We start from the raw sequence: 17142 nt of genomic DNA, 5'->3' as shown, positions 1-17142 counted from the left end.
GAATTCTGGCGTATTTAGCTTAAATCTTCCTTGTGCCCCCTCAACCCCTGGTTGTTGCCTGCTTCGGCTATAGTTATACCTATGGTTTGGATACATTCCTGTGGATATGCCATAAATGTATATGCTTGGAATACCCCTTTAAAGTGGCAATTTTTTAAAGTTTTAACTCCGGGCTTCTGCCAGAAAACGAAAAAGGAACCTGTAGATAAATGGAGCCATTGATCAACATTTTACTTAGTCCTTGACATTGAGTAACAGTATAGAGGGTGCAATACTCTCAGCTGGCCCATGTGTGGCGGGGGAGGGGTTAAGATATTCTGCAGCTGGCTGTCAGACTCCCAGCACCTCCCATGGTGTCTAATGTCAGTTCCACAGAACAAGCTTTACTGGTGTCAGGGAAAGTATATCCCACCCATGCAAGGAAGTTCCCCCCAGTATAGGAGTGACGGTCAGTGAGGAGGTGAGTGAATGTGCTGCAATGACTCCCCACAACTCTTCGGATCTGTATGTTGTAGTATTTGTATGTTACTGACTGTAGGACTCCATCATTGTGGGTGGTGGTTGTTTTTCACTATGCAGAGCTTACATTATGCCAGAGTTTTCAAAGATCTGTCCTCCCATGACTATATGTCTGGAAATGGTTGTGAAAAGTTCTGTTCTTCATAGATTGTCCAACACTGCAAACCTCTAACCTGGCAAATCCTTTCTACCATCTGCAGTTCTGGCTCTTTTTTTTTTTTTTATATCTGGACTAAAAAGCATTTTTTATACTTTTTATTTTATTTTTTTTATTTTTTTTAAAATGATTGAGCATGAGTCACAGTAATAATGGTTGGAAATTTTGTAATAATAGCAAGGTCACTTAGAACTTTCTTTCTCCATAAGGAACAATGAGGGTATGTTCACACGGCTTCGCAAAATACGTCTGAAAATAAGGAACTGTTTTTGCCTGAAAACCGCTCCTGATTTTCAGACATTTTTTAACAACCCGCGTTTTTCGTGACATGCACTTCTTTTTCGCGGGTGTCTTTTTACGCGCCGTATTTTGACAGCGACGCGTAAAATTACACCTCGTGGGAACAGAACATCGTAAAACCCATTGAAAGCAATGGGCAGATGTTTGGAGGCGTAAAATGCCCGAATTACGTCTGAAAATAGGCCGTGTGAACGTACTCTTAAAGTTGCAGCATGACCACTATTTTGCTTCTGTTTGCATGGGACTTCCTGCTGTTTATAAGTCTAAACGTTCGCTCTGCATTGTTCAAATTAATTATTCTCTATCTGCACCTGGTTTACAGCAGCATCTATCAGTGTGTAAGTAGAGAGCCATGAAATGGTTAAGGGCAGGGGTGAACCTAGCCCCTCTGCTGCCTGAGGCGAACTATAAAAAGATGCCCCCCATTAAAAGTGCTGTTTAATGCATAGAAGAGATTTAACCCCTTCAGGACCCAGCCACTTTTGGACCAAATGACACAGCCTCATTTTTTAAATCTGACATGTGTTACTATATGTGGTAATAACTCGGGAATGCTTTTACCTATCCAAGCGATTCTGAGACTGTTTTCTCGTGACATATTGTACTTTAAGTTAGTGAAAAAATTTGGTCGATATATTCAATATTTTTGTGTGAAAAACACCACAATTTAGAGAAAATTTGCAAAAAATTAGCATTTTCTAAATTCAAATGTATCTGCTTGTAAGACAGATGGTTATACCACACAAAATAGTTACTAGCCAACATTTCCCATATGTCTACTTTAGATTGGCATCGTTTTTTGAACATCCTTTTATTTTTCTAGGACGTTACAAGTCTTATAAGTTTAGCAGCAATTTCTCAAATTTTCAAGAAAATTTCAAAAGCCTATTTTTTCAGGGACCAGTTCAGTTCTGAAGTGGCTTTGAGGGCCTTATATATTAGGAACCCCACAAATCACCGCATTTTAAAAACTGCACCCCTTAAAGTATTCAAAACAGCATTTAGAAAGTTTCTTAACACTTTATGCGTTTCACAGGAATTAAAGCAAAGTGGAGGGAAATTTGCAAATTAAATTTTTTTTTGCAGAAATTCCATTTTAATAAATTTTTCCTGTAATACCGAAGGTTTTTACCAGAGAAACACAACTGAATATTTATTGCCCTGATTCTGACGTTTTTAGAAATATCCCACATGTGGCCCCAGTGCGCTACTGGACTGAAACACAGTCCTCAGAAGCAAAGGAGCACCTAGAGGATTTTTGGGCCTTCCTTTTCTTAAATTATATTTCAGGCATCATGTCAGGTTAGAAGAGTTCTTGTGGTTCAAAAATAAAGGAAACACCCCAAAAAAGACCCCATTTTGGAAACTACACCCCTTGAGGAATTCATCTAGGGGTGTAGTGAGCATTTTGACCCCACAGGTGTTTCATAGATTTCATTAGAATTGGGCAGTGAAAATTAAAAATTACATTATTTTCAATAAGATGTAGCTTTAACGCAAAATTTTTATTTTTTTCAACAAATAAATGATGAAAAGCACCCCAACATTTGTAAAGCAACTTCTGCAGAGTACGGAAATACCAAACATGTGGTCATAAACTGCGGTTTGGGGAAGCGGCAGGACTCAGAAGGGAAGGCACGCCATTTAGCTTTTGGAGTACAGATTTTGCTGGATTGATTTCTCTGCACCATGTCAAATTTGTAAAGCTCCTAAGGTACCAGTACAGTGGAAACCCCCAAAAGTGACTCCATTTGGGAAACTACACCCCTAAAGGAATTCAACTAGGGGTGTAGTGAGCATTTTGACCCCCCAGGTGTTTCATAGATTTCCTTAGAATTGGGCAGTAAACATGAAAAATTTCATTTTTTTCCACTAAGACGTAGCTTTAGGTAAAAATGTTTCATTTTCTCATCAAATAAAGGAGAAAAATCACTGTGATTTGTAAAGCAACTTCTCCAGAGTACGGAAATACCCCATATGTGGTAATAAAGTACTGTATGAATACAACTCACGGCTCAGAAGGGAAGGAGCGCCATTTGGCTTTGGAGAGCAGATTTTGCTGGATTGGTTTTTCTGCGCCATGTCGCTTTTGCAAAGCCCCTTAGGTAGCAGTACAGTGGAAACTACCCAAAAGTGACTCCATTTCGTAAACTACACCCATTGAGGAATTCATCTAGGGGTGTAGTGAGCATTTTGACCCCACAGGTGTTTCATAGATTTCATTAGAATTGGGCAGTGAAAATGAAAAATCACATTATTTTCCAATAAGATGTAGCTTTACCTCAAAATTTTTATTTTTTTCAACAAATAAATGATGAAAAGCAACATTTGTAAAGCAACTTCTCCAGAGTACGGAAATACCCAACATGTGGTCATAAACTGCTGTTTGGGCAAAGAGCAGGACTCAGAAGGGAAGGCACGCCATTTAGCTTTTGGAGTACAGATTTTACTGGTTTGATATCTCGGCACCATGTCGCATTTGTATAGCTCCTAAGGTACCAGAACAGTGCAAAAAAAGTGTCTCCATTTGGCAAACTACACCCATTGAGGAATTCATCTAGGGGGGTAGTGAGCATTTTGACCCCACAGGTGTCTCATATTTTATTAGAAACGGGTAGTGAAAATGAAACATTACATTATTTTCCAATAAGACGCAGCATTAGTTCAAAATTTTTCATTTTCTCATCAAATAAAGGAGAAAAAGCTCCATAACATTTGTAAAGCAACTTCTTCACAGTACGGAAATACCCCACATGTGGTCATAAACTGCTATTTGGACACACAGCAAGGCTCTAAAGGGAAGGAGCGCCATTTAGTATTTGGAGTGGAGATTTTACAAGATTTGTTTTTTGACCCCATGTTGCATTGAGCTATAGTACCAGTACAGTGGTACCCCCGATAAATTACCCCATTTTGGAAACTAGAATTTATCTAGGGGTGTAGTGAGCATTTTGACCGCACAAGTGTTTTGCAAAAATGAGTAAACCATAGATGTTGCAGATTGAAAATGGCTGTTTTCCACAGATATGCCATTTCAGTGCCCAATGTGTTGTGCCCAGCTTGTACCACCGTAGACACACCCCATAAATTGTTAAGCAGGTTCTCCAGAATACAGTAATACCCCATATGTGGTCATAAATTGCCGTTTGGGTACACGCCCAGGCTCAGTTGGACCACCATTTGGCTTTTGAAGCACAGATTTTGCTTGGTGTTTTAGTGGTATTTTATCTTATAATGTGGGGGCATATGTGAGCTGGGCGGAGTACATCAGGGTATATGTAAGCTGGGCGGAGTACATCAGGGTATATGTAAGCTGTGCGGAGTACATCAGGGTATGTGTAATCTGTGCGGAGTACATCAGGATATGTGTAATCTGTGCGGAGTACATCAGGGTATGTGTAATATGTGAGCAGTACATCAGGGTATATGTAATCTGTGCGGAGTACATCAGGGTATATGTAATATGTGCGGGTACATCAGGGCATATGTAATCTGGGCGGAGTACATCAGGGTATATGTACACTGTGCGGAGTACATCAGGTTATAATAGGATGATGTAATAATGGGGTGAATGAATAATCCCTGGATTGGTGTGGTATGCTGTGAACCTTTCCTTTATGCACAGGCCGGGATTATTGGGTATTATACAAAATATCTGCGCTCACATATTGCCTAATCTTTGACTTCTTCACTAGCCCTATAAGCCGCACAAGGTCTTAAAGTTTCCTCATCACCGCTGCATCTACAGGGTCCACCTGTGGGGTCCAGCAAATGACGATGTGGGGTGTTTAGTGAAATTCTACTGGACCTAAAAATGAGTCTGGGCCGTCATTTTGCATCATTGCGTTTTGAGAGTCATAACGTGTTATTTTTCCGTTAGGGCGTGTGTGAGGGTGTGTTTTTTGTGGAACGAGCTGTAATTTTTATTGGTTCCATTTCGGGGGACATGCGATTTTTTTTTTTTATCACTATTTATTCCATTTTTTGGGAGATGAGGAAACCAAAAAACAGCCATTCCAGCACGTGTCTTTTATTTTTTTTACAGTGTTCACCGTGCAGTATAAACAACATGTTAACTTCATTCTGCGGGGCGATACGATTACAGCGACACCAAATTTACATCGTTTTTTTACGTTTCACTACGTTCCCACAATAAAAATACTCTTTTCTAAAAAAAATAATGTTTTAGTGTCGCCATTTTCTGACAGCCATAACTTTTTTTTATTTTTTAGTTGATATCGCTGCGGGAGGGCTTGTTTTATGTGTGACGAACTGTAGTTTCTATTGGTACCATTTTGCGTTACTTGCAACTTTTTGATCACTTTTTATAAAAAAAAATTTTGAGACAAGATGACCAAAAAATAAAATACTGTCATTGTTTTTTATAAATTTTTTTTACGGTGTTCACCGTTCGGTAAAAATAATGTGATATTTTTATAGATCAGGCCGTCCTGAACGTGGCGATACCTATCATATCGTGTAGTTTTTTTTTCATGTTTTCATTTTTTTTCTAATAATAAAGGAGTTGATCAGGGAAACAGGGCTAGTGTTGTTTTTATTATTTATTTATTAATTTATTTATTTTTCTTTCACATTTTTTTTTACATTTTTTACTTTTTCTTTTACACTGACCTGGGGACTTGAAGATCTGGTCTTCTGATCCCCGCTACGATGCACTGCACTACTTATGTAGTGCAGTGCATCGTAATTGTCATTTTTCATTTGACAGTTAGCGTATTAGGTCCTGCCTCGGGCAAGACCTAATAGGCTACCGTACCTTGGCAACCAGGAAGCCTAGTAACGGCTTCCTGGTTGCCATAGCAACAATTGCCACCCGTGATCCATCGCGGGGATGCCCGGGGGGTACAGAGGGAGCTCCCTCCCTCTGTAAACCACTTCAATGCGGCGGACGTCATTGACAGCCGCATTGAAGGGGTTAAATGGCTGCGATCGGCGGTAACAGCCATTGCAGCGGCATGTCAGCTGTGTATAACAGCTGACAGCCGCTGAAGATAAAGCGCGCACAGCTCCTGTGCTCGCTTTATCTGCCGGGTGTAACTGTACGCCCGAGTGCGGGAAATCACTTGGAATTTGGACGTACAGTTACGCCCAATCGCGGGAAGGGGTTAAAGAACTCTTTTTACTGTATTACTTTAGAATCATAGATCAGCAACGCAGCATTAACACTGAAAATGGTTTAACACATCTTCTATGCCCCCTTTTTTATTACCTAATTGACTTATGATTTTTAACCGAGTTCAGTGGCCCGGCTTGGACGGCATGATGCAGTGATGTCATTGTGCCGGGCAGTTGACGTCATCAGCGTGCTCCCGATCTCTTGTAGGCCTCAGGCCTAAACCAGGCTGTGGCCTACAAGAGCAAACGGCGGAGCAGGAGTTTCTATTGTGGCAAATTTTTTATTTCTTTGAAATTTTATACTGCTAACTTTTTTTTGGTAGGTTACGCTGGACTGTTAGGACTACGTCGTAGTTTCATTGGACTACTTCAATGATCTACTTTAAAAAAAAAAAAAAATGTGAAAGAGGGTTGCATGGGGGAGTTTTGATTTCAATAAAAAAAAAAATTCTTATGTCTGCTTTTTTTAATACTTTATTATGGCCTTAGGGCTGTTGTCTGATTGACAGCGTTCAATTACTAAGGCTGGGCCTTAGCATTAGCCAGTAAAAAGGCTATCACTAACCCCTATTATTACCCCGGTTCCCACTGCCGCCAGGTATACCTGGAAGAGTTGAGTACGATTCAGTACCTGGCCATCTGAAACGATGGTTAGGCCGCAGGCTGGTATTATCAGGCTGGGAAGGGCCAAAAAATGTGGCCCTTCCCACCCTGGTGATGCTAGGCTGCAGCTGCTTTATTGTATCTGGCTAGTTATGAAAAATAGGGGGAACCCCACATAATTTTTTAAAAATAAATTGTAAAAAAAATTACGCGAGATCCCCTCCATTTTTCATAACCAGCCAGATACAATAAAGCAGCAGCAGCCTAGCATCACCAGGGTGGGAAGGGCCATGTTTTTGTCCCTTCCTAGCCTAATAGTTCCAGCCTGCGGCCACCCCAGTACCCTTCACTTCAGATGGTCGGGTGCTGGATTGTACCCAGCTCTTCCCGGTACTCCTGGTGGCGGTGGGTACCGGGGTAATAATAGTGGTTAGTAATAGCCTTATTACCGGCTAACACTAAGCCCATTCTTAGTAATGGACGCTCTCAATCAGACAGCAGCCATTACTAAGGCGGTAATGAAGTATTAAAAAACAGAGACCTAAAGAAAAAAAGCTTACATCAGCGAAGTAGTCCAACGAATCTACGACGTAGTCCAAATGGTCCAGCGGAACCTGCAAAACAAAAATTAGCAGTATGAAAAATAAAAATAAAGATGGCTGCCCCCACAGACGTACAAACATATGAATAAATAGTTACCTTCGGGAACATATTAAAATAATTAGAAAAATTAGGCCCATAAAATAAAATCTATCAAAAAAAAAATTAGAACACCTTTCTTTTAAAGAGAACCTTTCACCTCCCCATACATGTGCAGCATGTAATGGGGAGGGCTGCACAAACTCTGGGGCACTTTGCATATTTTTCCTAGCCTCCTTCGTTATTTAGATAACGGTGCTGTAATATTTGGCACCCGATATTTAAATAATCCCATGAACTGTCAACGGGGAGGTAATTGGCAAGGGGGCATGTAACATCGCTGTGACACTGCCCAATCAGCTACGGACAGCGTTACAGCAAGAGCTGGAGAGCGAGCGCGCAGCTCCGCCACCACTAAGGAACAGAAGAGAAGAGTGTGAATTCTTCTTCTGTTTCATGGAATCGGAGCTGTGCGCGCACGCACGCTCTCACTCTTTAGCTCTCGGCAGACAAGGACAACAAGACTGATTTCTCGCGAGAGATCACATAGTCTTGTACTTGCCTGCCGAGAGCTGAAGAGTGACAGCGTGTGTACGCGCACATGCTCTCCTCTCTCCAGCTCTCGCTGTGACTGTCAAATCCGCTACGGACAGTGTCACAGCGATGTTACACGTCCCCTTTCCAATTACCGCCCCATTGGCAGTTCATGGGGTTATTTAAATATCGGGCGCCAAATATTACGGCATCGATATCTAAGTAAGGAATGGGGGTAGGAAAAAAAATGTAAAGTGCCCCAGAGTTTGTGCAGCCCTGACCATTACATTTAAATACATACACGAGAAAAAGGAGTCAAATACTATTGAGCCATAAAAAGCCAATTGCATAGAAAATTACAAATTTTATTGCACAATACGAAATACATGGTTAAAATACAGACTACAAATCGAATCACTGCATATCTCCAAAATAGGAGAAAAAATGGAACTACAGTAGTAATTTGTGTACATAGGAATGGGAAAGTTCCCAAAGAAGATTGTCATCATTTTGCTCTAAAGTAAATACATTATAAGAATACGGCAAGGACTAACAGAGTGTATATCTATTCATGTCCAAAAAGTATGTTGTATCCCCAGTGCAATGTGTCTTTGTAAAAGATAGTGGAGGATGACATAAGTAATGACTACAGATTAGTCTAATCTACACCCACTTAATAATTATTCAGAGGACAGAATAGTCAGCAAGGCCTGTCCAAAACCTCAATTAAGTGTACAGATAGCCGGGCAAATGGCATAACAAATCATCAATTAGTAGTAAACCTGAATCAGTTACTAACTCATGTGGCTCCTCAGATGTGACGACTCCCAAGTGTGGAGAAAACCCCAACACGCGTTTCGCGTAGATAGCTTTTTCAAGGGGTGTTCTGAATTGTATTAATTAGACCTCTTAAATATGATAGGTCGAGAGACCAGCTGACCTATCAGGCCAATAGGGACCTGAATATGTTCAGCCGCGTGTGCCACAGTCAGATCATCGCGAGACTCCAGCACCGAGCCATTGAGACCCGACCACGCATGCGCGGCTCCGGAAACAGCGCACGCGCAGACAGGTACAATCAACAGCACGAGCGAGGTCCGGAGACGACAGACGGAAAACAAGGTAAGAAGCGATAGTAAAGCTTATTGATTGCTTGGAAAGAGTCAAAAGCAATTAATCTACCATTTAGAATGTGGGCCATTTTATAATCCTAGGAATATCATCCACCGCAGATGTACACAGACACATTATAATGAGATAAAAAATCTCAAAAGTATCAATAAGCAGAAACATTCAAAAGTAGAAGAATATATCCTGATGAGACAAGTGATAAATAAAAATATGAAAGAATAACAAATTATAGACCATAATAGATAAGTACTCATCTAAATAGAATTAGGTGACAAAAAAAGACAAAACATATAGTGATAAGATGCTGACTAAAATATAAAGGTCAGCAATGATATTAATAAACCATTATAGTGAGTGTATATTATTAAATATCCAAGAAGAATACAGACAAGGAAAAAGACGGATACTCTTTCCACATATATATTCCGCGTGGATACCCATACATTAATAAAATTATATATATATATATATATATATAAGTAACTAAATAAAATTACATACATACAAAGAAAAATATAAGTATTACATCAGGAAAATAAAAGTCTACATAAGAGAATATTAATTGTATACTGCGATTTTTACAATGAATCCATTAATACAAATGCAATTACAGATAATAAAATATCGACAGCGTGTGGACACGCTCCAAATGGTCCCATCATGTTCCGAGGTGTAGAGAAAAAAGAGAATCTCTCCACATAAATCCAGCCTCTCACGTCCCAAGTTTAGTGACCATAAATAAATCAGACGTACTCTGATATGGAGGAGTAGAATAAAAAACTAAACAGAACAAAAACATATATTAGTAGATATACAGATTAAAAAGGTTAAAAAAAAACAAATGAAGATAGAGAGTTTAAAGGAATGAGGCAAAACTTAATGTCTCGTTCAGACCAACAGGGGCCATTGTACCAAGGGTAATAATCCACTTACATTCCCTCTGAGCCAACAATTTCTTAAAATCCCCACCTCTAATGCCACAAAAAACTCTATCAATACCCCATGCCTTGAAAGATTTTGGGTCACAGGCATGGTGTATTTTAAAGTGTCTGGGGATTGTTTTAAGGAGTGTAAGGTCCTCGACATCCTTAGCAGCGACTATATCACGCACATGTTCTCTTACCCTAATCCTTAATTGTCTTGAGGTCAAACCAACATATACCTTCTGGCAGCCACAGGTTGCGTAATACATAACTTTCGTTGTGCTGCAAGAGATATAATGTCGGATCTCAAAAACCCTATTCTCTGTCATTGACACAAAGTTTGTTGTGCGCACCATGTTCGTACATGATAGGCAATCACCACAAGGGTAACAACCCTGTCTGGGACTGCTTGATGAAAATAAATAAGATTCATGCTCCTTCAAGCTGTCATTTGGGGTTTTTTGGATAGGTTTCCCACAAAAGCAGGTTCAAGGTGCAAAATTGGCCAATGCTTATCCAAAATAGATCTCATCGTATACCATTGATTATTGTATGTAGTGATCTATCGGATATTATTTTGATCACTTTTCTTTTTGTTTATTCCCAATGGATGTAAAATTGAATCCCGACTCGTGAGTTGTGCCCGTCTATACCCTTTCTTAATACTTCTGTGACTGTACCCCCTGTCCAAGAATCTTTTTCGCAAATCCCTAGATTGTTTCTCAAAGTTCACATTCGATGAACAAATGCGCCTCATTCTCAAGAACTGCCCAGTAGGGACAGCGCCAATTGTTGACTGGCTGTGGGCAGAAGTTGCATGGAGTAGGGAATTAACAGATGTCTTCTTCCTGAATACATCAGTCTGAAGACATCCCATATTATCCACCTCAATTGCAATGTCCAAAAAATCAACCCTGCGCTTATCAAACACATAGGTCAGTTTTATGTTTAAATCGTTAATATTTAGACCTTGCATGAAATGTGTAAGTTGCATTTCTGTCCCCTGCCAAATAAACAAAACGTCATAGATGTATCTCATCCAGCACTGCACATGGTCGACGGCGAGAGCGCCGCCACCATGAAAAACCTGCCTCTCCCAAAGACCGAGAAACAGGTTTGCATATGACGGCGCACACGCCGCCCCCATGGCAGTGCCTTGTTTTTGTAGATAGAACACATCCTTAAAGATGAAAAAATTGTGTGTCAGGATGTATTCTAAAAGTTCCACAACCAGTCGACATATGGGACCGTCCCAACTACTCATCCCCAAGAAGAGGCGCACAGCTTGCAGACCATCACTGTGTCGTATACTGGTGTACAGCGACTCAATGTCAGCTGTCACCAGAATCATATCGGCGTCTAGACTGACACCATCTATCCTTTTTAAGACGTCTGTGGTGTCTTTCACATAAGATGGTAGGCATTCTACCAATTATTTTAAATAGTGGTCAATGAATCTGCAGATGGGGTCGCAGAGTCCACCTATCCCAGATACTATAGGGCGTCCCAGGGGATCTATCATGTTTTTGTGAACCTTGAGGAGAAAATACAGGGTTGGTATTCTTGGGTACTGAGTCATCAGACCAGACAGAACATTTTTTGGAATTATGCCTTTTTCATGGGCCAAGGTTAAAATCTTTAATAACTCAACTGAAAAAGTGCCAACCGGGTTATAGGTTAATTTCTGATAAGTTTTTTTTTTTATCTCTCAGCTGTCTAAAAGCCTCCTTTTCATACTTATCGGTTGGCCAGATCACGATGTTCCCACCCTTGTCCGAAAGTCTGAGTCTGTACACCGCTCACTCGGCTGGAAGTCGATCATAAATTAAGCAGGACATCACTCACCCGAGCGCCTCTGCTGCTTCGTTTTAGCCCTCGGTGGGGGCCTCAGTGCTTGATCCCCCACCGATGAAAACTTCGGACATGTCACTATGACATGATAAAAGTTTAGTTACAGTTCAAAGGCTATGTATACCTTTAAAAACGTGATATATATATATATATATATTTATCAATGCGATTTGGTGCAAGTTTTAATTACTTTTTATTGAAAATTATTGTTACTTTTTGAGATACAGCTGCTTTGTATCCTGTATACTGCAGGACCCGCTGACACTGAATCAGTCAGTCCCGCTGACCTGACAGATACAGGATTCAGCGCTATATACGTGTTTTTATATATATATATATATATATATATATATATTTTTATTTATTTTAATTAGCGGGGGGCAGGTTTATGGGGGACGATTAGGGCCTGTTCACATCAGCGTTGGCTTTCTTTTCGGGGTTCCATCGGAGGTTTCCGTCGGGTGAACCCCGCAACGGACAGTCAAACTGAAACCACAGCTTCCATTTCAGTCACCATTGATATCAATGGTGACGGAAACATTGCTAATTGTTTCCGTTCATCAAAATTCCAGCAGGTTTTTGTTTTTCTGACGGAATCAATAGCGCAGTCGACTGCGCTAATAATGACGGAAACGGAAGCTGTGGTTTCCGAATGGAATGGAAAGCCAACACTGATGTGAACAGGCCCTTATACTGCGCTCAGCTTCCTGCCCCATCTAATTTAAAAGGGGTCAGCCAACGCTGGGGGGCCGGGAGTATACTTCAAGGGGGGGTCTGGGCGTTTTACTGACAGAAGAGAGCTGTATAGGGGTGGATTAGAGCCCTGACTAGCTACTATACTGCAAGTTTAGGGGGGTCTGAGCATCTGACTGACTGCTCTAAAGGAGGGGCAGAATCCCCCCCCTATAGAGCCCTCTGCAGTAAGTCAGACACTCAGACCAGACCCCCCCCCCCCCACTAATCATTCCATTATAGCGATGTGAGGGCTCTATGGGGTGGATTATTTCAGCACCATAGAGCCCTTTGCTGTCGGTAAAATGCCCAGACCCCCCTTGCAGTATACTCACAGGTCCCGGTCCCAGCAAGGCAGGAACGTACCTTGTGCGTCACGTTGCTCGACCGCTCCTCCTGCAGACATGCTCCTCTCTGGCGGCATGTGCTGCGTACAGCGTCAGAGAGGAGGAGGGGTGTTACAGACGTGCCCATCATGCGGCACGTCTGCTATGTGTGTCTGCATGGCCCCTCCCACGGTCCGGTCTGTCCCTGGCTGAAAATGCCGCCCCCTGTTTTCGGGTAGGTGGTGCCGCCTGAGGCTGTCGGCTCACCTTGTCTCCTGGCAGCTGCGGCACTGGTTAAGGGGGTATACCCAGAATCTATAATTATCTATCTGCAGGATAGGTCATAATTGTCTGTTCGCTGGAACCCCCACCGATCGTGAGAACCCCAGATCCTCCTCACTGCGCCCCCCACAGTAAGGTGGAGCTATAAAGCAGTGGCTGTCAAGCATTCGCCTGTTGTGTTATTTAATGTCTTTGAGAATGATGGAAACAGCTGAGCGATGTACTCGTCTATTTCTGTCATTCACGTAGAGTTTGAATGGAGTGGCAGTGCGCATGCATGACCTCTGCTCTATTTAATGTTCTCCTCACTGTTTTGTGAGCAGTGAGGAGGATCAGGGGGTTTGGGTCCCCCGTTCTTGTAATTGGTGGGGGTCCCAGTGGACACACCTGTGGTTTTGCGGACCGTAAAACCAATGTGGTCGTGTGCATCAGGCCTAAGGGCTCATTCAGACAAGCGTGATTGTCGTCCGTGTGCTGTGCATGGAAATAACGCACAGCACACCGACCCATTAATTTCAATGGGGCTATTTACACATGAAGGAGTTTTCACGCAGCATGTGTCCGTGTATGAAACTCATTGCATGTCCTATATTGGTGTAGTTGCCCATTGAAGTCAATGGGTGCATGAAAACCATGGATGCACATACGTGTGCTGTCCGTGTTTCATGCATCAATTACATAAAAAAAACTGCAAGTGCGTGAAAAACATGCCACACGCAAAGCACACTGATGCAAAACACAACACACATGGACAGATTTAAACACGTAAATCTGTCACGCTCATGTTGATGTAGCCGAAGACTGCAAGATCAGTCTGTTTTATGTTTCCATGAAGACACGGCTATGGGGGCGTTCTACTGCGTAGAGGCAGCTATGGGGGCGTTCTACTGCGTAGAGGCAGCTATGGGGGAGTTCTACTGCGTAGAGGCAGCTATGGGGGCGTTCTACTGCGTAGAGGCAGCTATGGGGGCGTTCTACTGCGTAGAGGCAGCTATGGGGGCGTTCTACTGCGTAGAGGCAGCTATGGGGGCGTTCTACTGCGTAGAGGCAGCTATGGGGGCGTTCTACTGCGTAGAGGCAGCTATGGGGGCGTTCTACTGCGTAGAGGCAGCTATGGGGGCGTTCTACTGCGTAGAGGCAGCTATGGGGGCGTTCTACTGCGTAGAGGCAGCTATGGGGGCGTTCTACTGCGTAGAGGCAGCTATGGGGGCGTTCTACTGCGTAGGGGCAGCTATGGGGGCGTTCTACTGCGTAGGGGCAGCTATGGGGGCGTTCTACTGCGTAGAGGCAGCTATGGGGGCGTTCTACTGCGTAGAGGCAGCTATGGGGGCGTTCTACTGCGTAGAGGCAGCTATGGGGGCGTTCTACTGCGTAGAGGCAGCTATGGGGGCGTTCTACTGCGTAGAGGCAGCTATGGGGGCGTTCTACTGCGTAGAGGCAGCTATGGGGGCGTTCTACTGCGTAGAGGCAGCTATGGGGGCGTTCTACTGCGTAGAGGCAGCTATGGGGGCGTTCTACTGCGTAGAGGCAGCTATGGGGGCGTTCTACTGCGTAGAGGCAGCTATGGGGGCGTTCTACTGCGTAGAGGCAGCTATGGGGGCGTTCTACTGCGTAGAGGCAGCTATGGGGGCGTTCTACTGCGTAGAGGCAGCTATGGGGGCGTTCTACTGCGTAGAGGCAGCTATGGGGGCGTTCTACTGCGTAGAGGCAGCTATGGGGGCGTTCTACTGCGTAGAGGCAGCTATGGGGGCGTTCTACTGCGTAGAGGCAGCTATGGGGGCGTTCTACTGCGTAGAGGCAGCTATGGGGGCGTTCTACTGCGTAGAGGCAGCTATGGGGGCGTTCTACTGCGTAGAGGCAGCTATGGGGGCGTTCTACTGCGTAGAGGCAGCTATGGGGGCGTTCTACTGCGTAGAGGCAGCTATGGGGGCGTTCTACTGCGTAGAGGCAGCTATGGGGGCGTTCTACTGCGTAGAGGCAGCTATGGGGGCGTTCTACTGCGTGGGGGGGCAGCTATGGGGGCGTTCTACTGCGTGGGGGGGCACCTATGGGGGCGCTCTACTGCGTGGGGGGGCACCTATGGGGGCGCTCTACTGCGTGGGGGGGGCACCTATGGGGGCGCTCTACTGCGTGGGGGGGGCACCTATGGGGGCGCTCTACTGCGTGGGGGGGGCACCTATGGGGGCGTTATACTCTGTTTATTAATCTTGCTCTTTTCTCAATGACCGATGAGACTCCTCTTGTATGCTGTTCATAGGGAGCCATTCACTGTATGTTTACAATTTTCAGCCGCTATACGGCCAAAATATCGGAAGCCGAATGCCTCCAAACATTTGCCCATTGACTTCAATGGGAAAAACGTCGTTCTGTTCCGACGGGGTATTTTTTTTTTAAGGCGGCCATTTTTAAAAACTTCCACGTAAAAAAACGCCTGCGAAAAAGAAGTGTGTGTGTCACTTTTTGAGCCGTTTTTGTAGCCGTTTGTCATTGAATCTATAGAAAAACCGCTCCAAAAACGGCCGTAAAAAAACACAGCAAAAAACGCGAGTTTGATTAATAAATAGCTGAACATCAGGAGTGGTTTTCCCTTGAAAACAGCTCTGTATTTTCAGACGTTTTTTGTTAAGTGTATGAACATACCCTCAGAATGTTATTTCTCACATAGTTTATGGCAATTATTTAACTGCTGTTACAGATTAGGCATATGCATATCAGTCATTTAGACGTTTGCTGGTAATTTAACCCTGTGAAACAGTTTGTTGCTGCATGTGGTTGACATTATCTCAAAGTCAGTGATATTGGCACATTATTTGGATAACGCTGCTTATTGGGACCAATTGCAGATTGCAATCATTGAGTCTGCTTGCCAATAGCAGGCTACATATTACATTGTTTAGCTTCTTTTTTCTTTTTTAAAAAAACAACAAATTAATCCAGAAGATTTGGCTGTATAAGGCCAAGTTCATACAGTGACCACAAAAACGGCAATAAAAACACCACAAATCAAAAAGCTACGTGCAGAGGCATAAATATGTTTCTATAGACTAAAAGCAGACATCTGGCCACAGCATTTTTGGCTTTGAAAAATGCCTTAAAACAAACCTTAATTCTGTGTGTGAATCATAGTTAGGCTATGTTCACACGGGGTATGTTGCCAAGTTTTTTGACGCGGAAACCGCGTCGCAAAACTCGGCAAAAACGGCCCGAGAACGCCTCCCATTGATTTCAATGGGAGGCGTCGGCGTCTTTTTCCCGCGAGCAGTAAAACTGCCTCGCGGGAAAAAGAAGCGACATGCCCTATCTTCGGGCGCTTCCGCCTCTGACCTCCCATTGACTTCAATGGGAGGCAGGAGAAAGCGTATTTCTCTCTGTTTTATGCCCGCGGCGCTCAATGGCCGCGGGCGAAAAACGGCGCGATAATTGCCGCGAAAATCGGCGTGCAGGGAGAGGAATATCTGCCTCAAAGTTCCAAACGGAATTTTGAGGCAGATATTCCTCCCCCAAAATACTCCGTGTGAACATAGCCTTACAGAGGTTGTCCGGGATTAGAAAAACATAGCTGTCTTTTTTGCCGCTATGCTACTTTGAAGTGAATTGGGCTAAGCTGCAATACCACACACAACCAGTGGACAGCTATGATGCTATTTTTGGAAGAAAGCTGCCATATTTTTCAAATCCTGGACAACCCCTTTAAATGAGGGAGACCTTTCCAATTTAATCAACGTTGCTAAAGTGAAAATCCAGCAGGGAATAACATTGGCTCTATAGTCATGAAATGTCATATTTGTAAGGCTTTGTTCACATCTGCATCAGGGTTCCGTTCTGACGTTCCGTAGGAGCTTTCCATCAGAACGGAATCCTAACTGAGACAAACCGAAACCATAGGTTTCTGTTTGCTTCACCATTGATTTCAATGGTGACGGATCCGGTGCAAATGGTTTCCGTTTGACTCAATTAGAGTTCCGTTCTGATGGAAAGCTCCTACGGAACGTCAGAACGGAACCCTGAT

At 43.3% G+C, this 17142-nt stretch overlaps 1 protein-coding gene across 2 annotated transcripts in view; it reads left to right on the top strand.

The window, feature by feature from the left end:
* Positions 1-334: 334 nt before the first annotated feature.
* The window catches only part of MOGAT1 (monoacylglycerol O-acyltransferase 1), a 39879-nt gene continuing 23071 nt past the window's right edge, over positions 335-17142 (top strand). The window contains exon 1 of one of the 2 annotated variants that reach the window (XM_075863972.1): positions 335-460. The gene's annotated coding sequence lies outside the window, so the exon portion shown is untranslated. Of the gene's footprint in view, positions 461-8835; positions 9011-17142 lie in introns of those variants that run through there. The other variant, XM_075863973.1, reaches the window with a different exon arrangement.

The sequence above is a fragment of the Rhinoderma darwinii genome, chromosome 4, assembly GCF_050947455.1.
Source record: "Rhinoderma darwinii isolate aRhiDar2 chromosome 4, aRhiDar2.hap1, whole genome shotgun sequence".
Classification (NCBI taxonomy): domain Eukaryota; kingdom Metazoa; phylum Chordata; class Amphibia; order Anura; family Rhinodermatidae; genus Rhinoderma; species Rhinoderma darwinii.
The sequence above is the reverse complement of the archived record's forward strand: the minus strand, read 5'-3'. Positions and strand labels throughout refer to the sequence as shown.